Genomic DNA, 11,976 nt, shown 5'->3' with positions numbered 1-11,976 from the left:
CTTAATACAATATTGAAATTGAAGTGGTCTAACAAATGGCCTAACTTTCCACTTAATGCAATATTGAAATTGAAGTGGTCTTATTTATGGCCTAATTTCCCACTTAATACAATTTTAAACTTGAAATGTGCTTGCTTTGTCATTGCCCAAATGAGAAAAACTTGCTTTGATCCGTAATGGATTGAAATGTGCTTACCTTGTCATTGCCCAAATTGAGAAGAAAAACTTGTTTAATCATCCAAGGGTATTTCTTCCTATTTTGTTGAGTCACATGCCATGTGTACAATTTGTACGACACGTGGCGTATGCCATGTATGCCCTGACATGTCAAAACTTTAATACGTTGGTGAACATTTGTTTCACCGAAATTTCGATGTCTACAAAAACATGCCTAAATTCTCCCATGGACGAATCAAGACACAAATCAAAGCCAAATCCTCCCAAAGGCATGGCTTTGGAAGTCTATAAATACAAGGTCCCAGGACAAACAAAGGGTCGACATATTCTACATTGAAGGGCCGAAATTCTCACAAAAGTAGAACCTCTGCCAAATCTTTGAAGACTAATACGCTGCCAAAGCTTTCTTCAAAGAATGTACAACTAAAGCTAAAACATTCCCTTGAAGAATCAACAAGCACTTGTGCCAATTCCTTCAAGACTTTGTTACAAGCTCAAAACTTCTAATGACATTCGATTCAAGATCAAGTCGCCAAGACGCTTGAATCAACAAAGTCTTACATCAACTCTACCTTTGCCACAAGGCATACACAAACCTATAGGTGAAGACTATCCATGCATTGTTTCAAGCTCAAAACTTGAAGCAATCGTTCAATCGTTCGTCCGAGATTAAGTCATCGTGACCCTTAGATCAACAACCTACACATCTACATCAAATTTAAGACTGAATCAGAGGAAAAGTTGTAAACATAGATTGTAACCCTACAAATTCAAATCAATACAAATCCACTTTGTACACGTGTTCTCATTTCATTCGATATGAAATTTTCATGTTTGCAAATTTAGCATGCCGAGTGGGACCTCCTTGCCTCTTATCTCTGTCTTCAAATCCATAAGAAACACACATGGCATCAAGAAATGATCAAGTTGTTCTCGCAACCAATGCGAAGAACAAGAACATCATTACCGCAAGTGGTGGCACTTTGGGGGTCACAACTCGAAGCAAGGCAAGAGCTCTCTCTGCCATGCCTTCTACCCCTACATCAACTCTGCCAAAGAAGTAAGAGCACCTGAGGCACGAGCCCATGATCACCCTAGCCTCGCTAAGGGCGCCAAAGGAAGAAAGCCGGAAGAGGTACTCTGAGTCGTGGACTTTTGATTTCGACTCAAGCAGCAGCTCGTATCCCGTAGCTATGCAAGTCATGACTACTGGTACGACTTTAATCGAAAAGCAGCTGGCACAAATGAACGAAGCAATCGCAAGGCTGACAAGAACCGTGGAGGAAAAAGAATTGCAGATTGCTACATTCGTCAACCATCTGAAGGCGTAGCACGACGAGAAAGCTAACCTGAAGGTTGATCCACCAAATGAGGAAACTAACAAAAAGGAGGAGCCTCTGATGGACAAAGCTGAAGATAAACTAGATGGACCGAGCTGCGACGCTTATGGGATCTTTCTCTATCCAACAGCTACAAGGGATAATCATAAGCAGAATCAAGGCAAAGTATGAATGAAGCTCACATGATTCCATGTTGTACTCAAAGTCATACTCTAAAATGATTGATGCCTTGAGGATGCCAAGGGGTTATCAGCCACCCAAATCTATGCAATTTGATGGAAAAGGCAATCCTAAACAACATATTGCCCATTTCATTGAAACCTGTAACAATTCTGAGACAGATGGAGACTACCTCTCAAGCAGTTCTTGTTCTCGCTAAAAGGTAATGCCTTTAACTGGTACACCGACCTCGAGCCTGAGTCTATCAACAGCTGGGACCAGCATGAAAGGGAATTCCTCTACAGCATTTGTCGCATCGTAATCATGTTGGAGTTGACGAGTATGAAACAGTGAAAGGATGAACCTGTCGTCAACTACATTAATAGATGTCGTTCATTAAGTTTAGATTGCAAAGATCGGCTTTCTGAAACCTCCGCCATTGAGATGTGTGTTTAAGGCATGCACTGGGGGTTACATTACATCCTCCAAGGCATAAAACTGAGAACATTTGAAGAATTGGCAACTCGATCCTATGATATAGAGCTGAGTATTACCAATCATGAGAAAAATAAGTTGATCACTGACTTAAAAAATGATAAGGTGTTCGCCCCAAAGGTAGACAAGACTGGGAAAAGCCCGCTAAGGAAGCTTTTGCCATCCATACTACCCCCATCAAGACCTCCTCCGCGCTCGTCAAGATCTCCTTCAAAAATAAAACGAAGGAAAAGAAAAGAGGTGAGCCTTCTCGTACCCAAGATAGGTACAAAAACACCTTGAGGGAATTATAACAGAAGACATACCCTTTTCCTGACTCTGACGTGGCTGCAATGCTAAACGACTTGTTAGAAAAGAAGGTGATTAAGTTACCTAAATGCAAGTGCCCCGAAGAGATGAATCACGTTAATGATCCTAGGTACTGCAAGTACCATCATATCGTAAGTCATCCTATCAATAAATGCTTTGTCCTCAAGGAGCTCATCATGAAGCTAGCATAACAAGGGCAGATTGAGCTTGACCTTGAAGACACGGCCATAAAACATATTACGATTGCGTTTGGATCCTTCAATCCCGTGCCTCTCCAAGTGACGCTTAACCACTCATGTCCATGCTCAAGCTACACAACAACTGTTGCACAGCCATTGATGGGGGCAAGCGACCAAAATGCATTTACCAATGATAAAGAAGGGTGGACATTGGTAACCTACAAAAAGACAAGAAAGTTAAGACCACAAGCCACACGACCAAAGGTGGAACAAGGGAGAAAGCACCGCCACCGCAACAATAGGAAAACCAAAAGGAGCGTAAGAGCTGCTAAGCCAACATACGCTAGGGAACTTACGGAGCAAAAGCTACATATCCCTGTCTCCTTGCACGAGTACATACCGAAGGATTTCTTCCAACAGTGCACTACCGTTGCCTGTCACATGGTTGAAATAGAGATAGAAGAGTCCTCAAGAGGCAAAGCTAACGTCGTCAAGGAAGAAAAGACCCTCACACCCAAACAAGGCCTGCCAATATACTTTAGCATCGAGAAAGCACTACGATTGCCCAAGGAGATGCGACAAGCACTAGATGCAATCTTGGCGAGCACCGACAACCACGAAGTGCAAGAAAGAAAGGATGAAGGCTTGAAGCTTCGACCATATAAATATGCCGCGTGTTATGCTGCTCATGACGTAATTAACTTCACTGACAAAGACTTGCTATTGGGATCAAAGCCTCACAACCGTCATCTCTTCGTCTCTGGGTACGTGAAAGAGAACAAAATCAACCGTATGTTTGTGGATGGTGGGTCGACCATAAACATCATACCAAAGTCAACAATGACCATAATAGGCATCAAGGTACATGAACCATCCCGAAGCCGCCTCCTAATCCAAGGTTTTAACCAATGAGGACAAAGAGCGATGGGTGTGATCTGAGTAGAGATGACCATTGAAGAACTTAAATCAAGCACACTACTCCATGTGATTGATGCAAGAACTTCTTACAGCTTACTCTTAGGAAGGCCTTGGATCCACAAGCAGGAATGGCCTAAAAAGAAGGAATCGCTAGCCATGCCCAAGAAATCAAATATATAAGCAAAGATACACCTAAAAAGCAGGAATGACCATCCATGCCCAAAAAGCAAGGAAGGGAAGCTGTGCCATCTTCAAGCAAAAACGATGATGAGCCTGTTAAACCCACAACAACCAAGAAGAAAGAATGGGTAATCCCCATTCAAAACTAGACCAAGCAAAGCCGACACACAACCGCACAATGACGATGTAAAGTTGCTCAAGACAAATGCGGTTTTACCTCTGACACAGCTAGGTGATGCTAAAGTTTCAAAACCACCAGGTTTCATAAAACCCCTGCCAAAGGAGGTGGAACCAAGCACTCTTCTAACCAAGAGGACTGAAGAATGTTTCAACCCAAACGTTTACAAATTCATGCCAAAGGTTGGGTACGATTTCGCCTCATCTTCAAATCTTAGAAAAAAGGTATCAAACATTGTCAACGACAAAGAACATGACCTCACTAAGACTCAAAAGAAGTTGACAGAGCATGGTTACGAAGTTGACAACAACAAAGCTGGACTTGGCTTCACACCAAATACATCCGTGAAGATTTCAAGAAAAGCAAAAAACAATAGCGCTCAACATATCAGCGTAAGCGTTGAACAAATCAAGATGAGCCTAAACCTGCCCCTCGAACGTCAATCTTCGATAGGCTGAGTAGTTCAAAACATAGAATCTCGACACTTGATCATACTGGTGGCCAAGACCGAACTTCTATCTTCAAACGGCTTAACATGCCAACACCTCAAAGCTTTATGTTTGAAAAGTTGTCAAAACCTAAGAAGCGAAGCAACACAGCTAGCCCCCCCTTCGAGACGGTCGGCCTTGGAAAAACTGTTGGAAATGTGCCCTAAAACCAATCATATGATGATACTTTACGGACATTTCAAACTAATGTAGTTTAAATGTAAAGGGCAAAGATTATTGTTTGAGCCGTCTCATATAAATGTTATATGCTTAAACGATAAGTCCAAGGAATATGTGATTGGAAGAATGCGATCTAAAGAAGTTAGATTCATGAGACCATTCTTTCGTTGACACATCCTAAACGTTCCTGATCATAGGATTGTCAATTGGGCATTGACAGTCCATTAAGATCAGTACGTGCTATGTCTTCTCTCAGGGAGAGTGACTAGTCTCGAGTCATTGGTGTGTGTGACATCAAGACAAGTACGTAGGTACTCAATAGAGAATGAGTTCACTGAACACGATCAACGAAGAGTTCTCATATTCATGTCACATGAGAACTCATGGTTGGGATAATGCAAATTAGTCTTTTGACCTGAGGCATCACAGTTGTCTTGTGGTTAGGTCCTTAATCTTTGATTATGTCAAAGTCACTCCATCAGGAGGGTGTCCACGGCATCGTTAGGGTTAAGCCATTTAGCCATGGAGGCAAGTGAATGCGCAACAAGGGATCTCTAACCTTCAAACTGTTTGAGGGAGAATACTCTATGATATGATTAAGAATCTTTGGCCAAAGTATGAATGAGATTTAGGAATGTGTTCCAAATCACATTCAAGGTAATCATATAAGCACAAGACTCACATTGGATAGTAGACATGAATAAACTATCAAACCAAACAATGTGGTCAAGAGTATTGTATTAGAGAAAGACCGTATTGCATTTGTAATCCTAAAACTGAATAGGTTCTCCACCTCTTCTGATTAGCTTGGGTAACCATAACATGCTGCTAGGCGTCAACCATGGTTTGTGGAAGCCCTAAAAGTGTATTATCACTAACGGGAGAATTGAAAGTAAGTTTCAATTCACAATCGATTTGAAAGAGTTTGAATCGCCCACTGCCTCGCTAAAAGGAACCTAATGGATCGTACACCGTGTAAGGTAGAGATTGAAGATTCAACGGAGATGAGTAAGAATAATTAAATGGTTTAATTATTTATGGCAAGGATTAATTAATATGATTATTAATCAAACGAATAAGTTCGTTGAAGACCTCGGGATAGTTTTGGACCTTAAGGCCCAATGGGCTTCAAACGTCAAGTCCATTGACTTAAGTTGTATGACAACTTACTGAATAATGATTCACAAAGGCCCAAATAGCCCAATGAATACCCTAAGGCCGGCCATTTAGAGAAAGAGTGGGTTTTGGACTTATTTACAAGTTTGCCACTCAAATGAATTAAGGTATAAGTGTGACTTAATAGCCAAAATTCATTAAGGGTTTTTTTGGGGAAATTGGAGAAACACAAACTCTCCTTTCTCTCTAGAAATGGCCGGCCACCCTTGAGGAAAACATCTAGCAATCTTACTTCCTCAAGGTCACTCATTTCTTCTACAATATGCCTTGGTGTGGAGACTTAGAGGTTCTCAATTTTGGGAACTTGGAGAAACCTTTTCATCCATCCAAATCCATGGATCTAAGATGCAAGGAATGAAGGCCCTCTCTTTGGGTGATTAGCCTTTGCTTATGCAAAGAGGAATCTACAAAGGTATTGATTTCTCAACTCACTTTGTTTTGAGTTGAGTCTTGGTTCACCTATCTACTAGGCTTTGAAGTTCATGGGTTAAGTTTTGTTTTTGAGTGCATATAAACATGATTCCGCCTTTTAATTGTTAATTGCATGTTGTTGATGTTGCTCAAATGAACTTGTTTTTCACAAATCTTCCTTCAAAAACTTGATGAAACCAATTAGCCTTCTAGGAAGAGGAAGACAATGCCTAAAGAAGAAAAGCTCGACGATCTAGCAGAAAATAAAAATGATGTTCGAAGCTCGATTCCTTCAAGGATGAAGCGCCAAGCAACCTTGAGAGTTAACGCAAAAGGATAACTAAAGGTAAAGAGGCATACCATCATCCACATTGGCCAATCTTCACGCCAACAAGCCCAATGGACGACATTAAAGAGGAGGTCCAAGACGTTTTCCACATCCAAGAAGACGAAGAAAACAAAGTCCCCGAGGAAGATGTCATTGCTGCGCCACTACAACTCGAAGACGGGGGGCAAGCCATGGTTAATGATCTCAAGGAGCTTAACTTAGGCACAAAAGATGAGTTGAAGCGTATCTTCGTAAGTGCGCTGCTAAGTGCAGACGAGATAGAGGAGTACTACCAACTATTATTGGAGTACAAATACGTCTTTGCTTGGACCTACAAGGAAATGCTCGTCCTTGACCCTACCATCGCCGTGCATCATCTTGCAGTCAAGCCTAGAACGTGACCGATAAAGCAAACTCAAAGACGCAATCAATCCGAGCTCATCCCACAAATTGAGGTCGAGGTTGACAAGCTAATCGAAACAGGCTTCATTTGAGAGGTGCAATACCCTAAGCGGATATCCAACATCGTCATTGTCCTTAAAAAATCTGGAAAAATACATGTTTACGTAGACTTCCGAGACCTCAACGATGTTTGCCTAAATGATGACTTTCCCTTGCCAATCATCGAAATCATGGTGGACGCAACCACTGGCCATGAAGCACCATCATGCATGGACGACTCCTTTGGATACAACCAAATTCACATGGCTCCTAAAGACAAGGAACTAATAGCCTTCCGCACTTCAAAAGGTATCTACTGCTACAAGGTAATGCTCTTTAGTCTAAAGAACACTAGAACTATATATCAATGCGCAATGCAGAAAATCTTCAATGACATGCTACATAAAAACATAGAATGTTACGTAGACGACGTAGTTGTCAAGACCATGAAGGGTTCGATCACTTGAAGAATTTATGAACGGTGTTTGACAAACTATGACACTACAACCTCAAGATGAACGCATTGAAGTGTGCATTTAGCGTCACTTCTGGGAAGTTCCTTTATTGTCAAGCATCGTGGCATTGAAGTGGACCAATCAAAGATTAAGGCCATTCAAAGCATGCATGAGCCAAGAAACCTACACAAACGGAAAAGTCTACAAAGATGGCTAGCCTTCATCATATGTTTCATTTCCAACCTTACTAGACGCTGTCAACCCTTCAGTCGACTCATGAAGAATGACCTTCCATTTATATAGGATGATGCATGCCGTAATGCCTTCGAGAGCATGAAACGGTACCTGGAAAGCTTACTTATCTTAGGAGCACCCGTGCCTGGGAAGCCGCTCATCCTATACATTGCCACACAAGAAAGTTCCATTGGAGCACTCTTGGCTCAAGAAAATGAAGACCAAAAGGAAAAAGCACTCTACTATATAAGTAGAACTCTCACTGGTGCCAAACTCAATTACTCACCGATCGAGAAGATATGCATTGCCCTAGTCTTTGCCGTCCAAAAGCTAAGACACTACATGCATGCTTACACTATCCACTTGGTTGCTAAAGCTGACCAGGTCAAATACATCATGTCCAAACCAGTTTTGACAGGGCAACTAGCTAAATGGGCGTTGCTTCTCAATCAACATGAGATCATCTACGTCCCAATTAAAGCCATCAAGGGACAAGCGTTAGCAAACTTCCTTGCCGATCATCCAATCCCAACCGATTGGAAAATCTCAGACGACTTGCCCGACGAGAAGGTGTTCTACATTGACATCTTCCCGACATGGACGATGTTCTTCGACAGATCCGCACGAGCAGACGGAGCGGGGGCAGCAGTAGTATTCATGTCACCACAAAGACAAATACTATAATATTCCTTCCGACTAAGCGAGCTATGCTCCAACAATATCAGCTGAGTGCCAAGCATTGATCATCAAACTCCAAATGGCGATCAACATGGAAATCACAACCCTAGAAGTATATAGCGACTTTAAGCTCATAATCAATCAACTTTTGACTGAATATAAAGTGAGGAAAGATGATCTCGTCCCATACTTCTGGCTAGCAACTCAACTGCTACAAAAGTTCGAGGCTGTGACACTAGATCACATGCCAATAAAAGAAAATCAAATGGCGAACGCTCTCGCTAACCTAGCCTCGAGTATGGCACTAGGAGAAGACAAAGGTGCAGATGTTCCACTTTGCCAAAGATGGGTGATCCCGCTCGTCACTAAAATGGTATTGGATGATACAAACGTCATCTCAGTACTTCCAATCGACACTGAAGAATGGAGACAGCCGTTGATCGACTACTTGGAGCATGGAAAGTTTCCAGATGATTCTAGACATCGCTCTGAAATACATCGACAAGCAAATCGCTTCCTCTACTACAAAGGAACACTTTACCGATGCTCTTTTGAATAAGTACTTATGAGATGCCTAGGTAAGGAAAAAGCCAATCAAGCCATGGAAAAAGCACACTGAGGCATATGCAGAGCGCATCAGTCTGGACCAAGGCTACATTTCCAACTCAAAAGAATGGGTTACTATTGGCCAAGCATGGCGAAGGATTGCCTAGAATACGCCAAAAGGTGCCAAGCCTGCCAATTCCACGCCAACTTCATACATCAATTGCTTGAGCCATTACACCTTACGGTTGCTTTATGGGCATTTGATGCATAGGGATTGAACGTTGTGGGATCAATCACACCAAAATCTTCTACCAGAGAAACCTACATCCAAGCCGCAACATATTACTTCTCCAAGTGGACTGAAGTCGTACCCCTAAGAGAAGTCAAGAAGAAAACTGCCATCCATTTCATTAAGGAGCATATCATCCACCGATAAGGTGTGCCTCGCTACATCATCATCAACAATGGAAAATAGTTCTCCAACTAACTCATGGATGAGCTCTGCAAGAAATACATGTTTAAGCACCACAAGTCTTCTATGTATCATGCTCTGGCCAACGATTTTGCAGAAACATTCAACAAAACTTTGTGCAACCTCCTGAAGAAGGTAATTGGCCGAACAAAAAGAGACTAACATGAAAGAATAAGCGAATCACTTTGGGCATATAAGACTACACATAAGACTCCTACCCAAGCTACTCCTTATTCTCCCGTATATGGCATGGAAGTTGTTCTACCGCTCGAAAGTCAAATCCCCTCACTAAAGATGGTTATACAAGAAGGCTTGACTAAAAAGAAAAATGCAAAGCTACAACTTCAGGAGTTGGAAGCACTTGACGAAAAGAGGCTCGAAGCTCAACAACACTTAGGATACTACCAAGCACGGCTATCCAAGGCATTCAACAAGGTCTGTCCAAGGTCTTTCCAAACTGGAGATTTTATCTTGGCATTACGAAGGCCCATCATCATAACTCACAAGACAAAAAGCAAGTTCACATCAAAGTGGGATGAACCTTACGTAATACAAAAGGTCTACACCAACAGCGCCTACTTAATCATGGCGGAAAACGACTTAAAGGTCGGCCCCATCAACAGAAGATTCTTAAAGCGCTACTACCTTTAAAATAAACAAGTAATGCTCCTCACCTGCATGAGCCTAAACAGCACATGGCACAACGCTCCTTGTTCACATGAGCTTAAAAGGTGACACTCAACGCTCTTTGTTCGCACAAGCTTAAAAGGCGACACTCAATGCTCATTACTTGCATGAGCCTAAACTGCACATGGCACAACACTCCTTGTTCGCACGAGCTTAAAAGGCGACACTCAATGCTCCTGGCCCACAAGAGCATAAATTGTGTACGGCAAAATCAAAAATCAAAGTCAAAATCATCATCAAAATCACCACCAAAACCGTAAAAAACAATCCATCACTCATTTGAACTACATCACGACTTAATCCCTTCTCAACCGAAGGTACGTAGGCAACTTGAAACTTCAAAACTTCAAGTACAGTCACATCATCAACAGAAAAACACAAACACTTTGAAGAATAAAGAGTAAATTCAAGAATGTGAATACTTTACTTTTTTAAAGGAAGAATTCGGCTACAAAGCCGTATTACAAAATGAGCAACAAAAAAATAATAATAAATAAGGCTTAAAGTACAAGGAACGGAAGACACTACTTGAAAGTTATGTCCCTAAAACTACGACGGCTCTTTTCAAGCAAGCCTTCCAAAGTCTTCAAAGTCTCCATATTGATGGAAGACAAGGTGGGCAACTCCATAGTCGTGCCTTTCTTTTGCTCTAGGCGTGAAATCTCCTCTTAATGCTAAGAAAGTGTAGCTTCCTGCTCCGAGAGAACACCTTGAAGTCGTGATTCTTCGATTTCCAATTATTCTTACTTTCGTGCCAACACTTCTAGACGTACCTAGATGGAAGCTAAAGAAGTCCCTATGACTTGATAACCTTCTGAAGCAACTTGCTGAGAATACCAAACTTGGGCAATTAATAAGTTTATTGCTGCAAGTTGTTGAGCTCTAACCTCTGGACTCAAATTCTTCGAGAAAATAGCATGCAAGGAAGAATACTCAGTTGAGGCGGCCATAAGTTCAGCAATCTTGACTCTCAAGAGTGAGGTATCAACGTTAGGGTTGTTAATCGCAGAAACAAGCTTTGATAAATCCTCCTTGAGCAACGCAAGGTCCTCTAATGGGCACTTTGAAATCTTCTTCTTAATATGGCTCTTGATATCCATGGCCGCGTGAAGGTTATTGGGATGGATAAGTTGCTCAGTGCCACTAAGGTTCGACCCTCTCAGAGCTAGCTGGCAAATGTGTTGGACACGTAACGGGCTCTTGCATACCTTCACCTACACACGGCAAACTTGGGCAACTTGGCGGATTTGGAACAAGCTTTGCACCGACTGGATCCCCAATCTCCTCGTCTGTAGATAGATTGCCTCCAAATAGCATCTCCCTAAAGGAATGAACGCCCATGTTCGCCAAGTCAAAAGAATAAAAGGGCCCAACCTAAAGAAGACAAAGAAAGGTGTTAGAAACAAAAGCTAAACCAATGAAAGTAGAAGAAATCACAAGAAAGAAGGAAATACATACATCTTTCTCAAGTGACACACGACCATCAAATTGATGAGGCTTATACACTTTCTTCTTCTTACGATAGAAATTAACGTCGTTCTCATCCAACCATGTTCATGTGGTCGCTTATTCAAAACTTGTTGACACTGCTGCAAAATAAGTTCATCTTCGTGCAAATCAACTTCATCACCCGCCTCTTCAGAAGCATCTGAATGTTGAGAAAACAAGCACATGAGTTAAAGACCTAAAGTCGCATATCCATCTTATAAAAGAGTTGTACTCACACAATCAAAAGGTGCCAGCTGCGTAGGAACCATAGAACAACCCTCTCTCGGCGCATCATTGTGTGAATGAGAAGAATTAGTGTCACTTGCCATCCCCAAGTCTTCACGGTGTACCCTTGACCACTAACTTAGGTAAGCACGGGTTACTGGATTACTCTTGAACTTGTCATTGGTCAGCAAGGTGATAGAAGCATTTGTACATGCACGAGTGCAAGACTCCC

The sequence above is a fragment of a genome, unplaced genomic scaffold (assembly GCF_019419815.1).
Source record: "Pyrus x bretschneideri cultivar Hongxiangsu unplaced genomic scaffold, Pyrus_bretschneideri_v1 Contig5, whole genome shotgun sequence".
Classification (NCBI taxonomy): domain Eukaryota; kingdom Viridiplantae; phylum Streptophyta; class Magnoliopsida; order Rosales; family Rosaceae; genus Pyrus; species Pyrus x bretschneideri.
The sequence above is the reverse complement of the archived record's forward strand: the minus strand, read 5'-3'. Positions refer to the sequence as shown.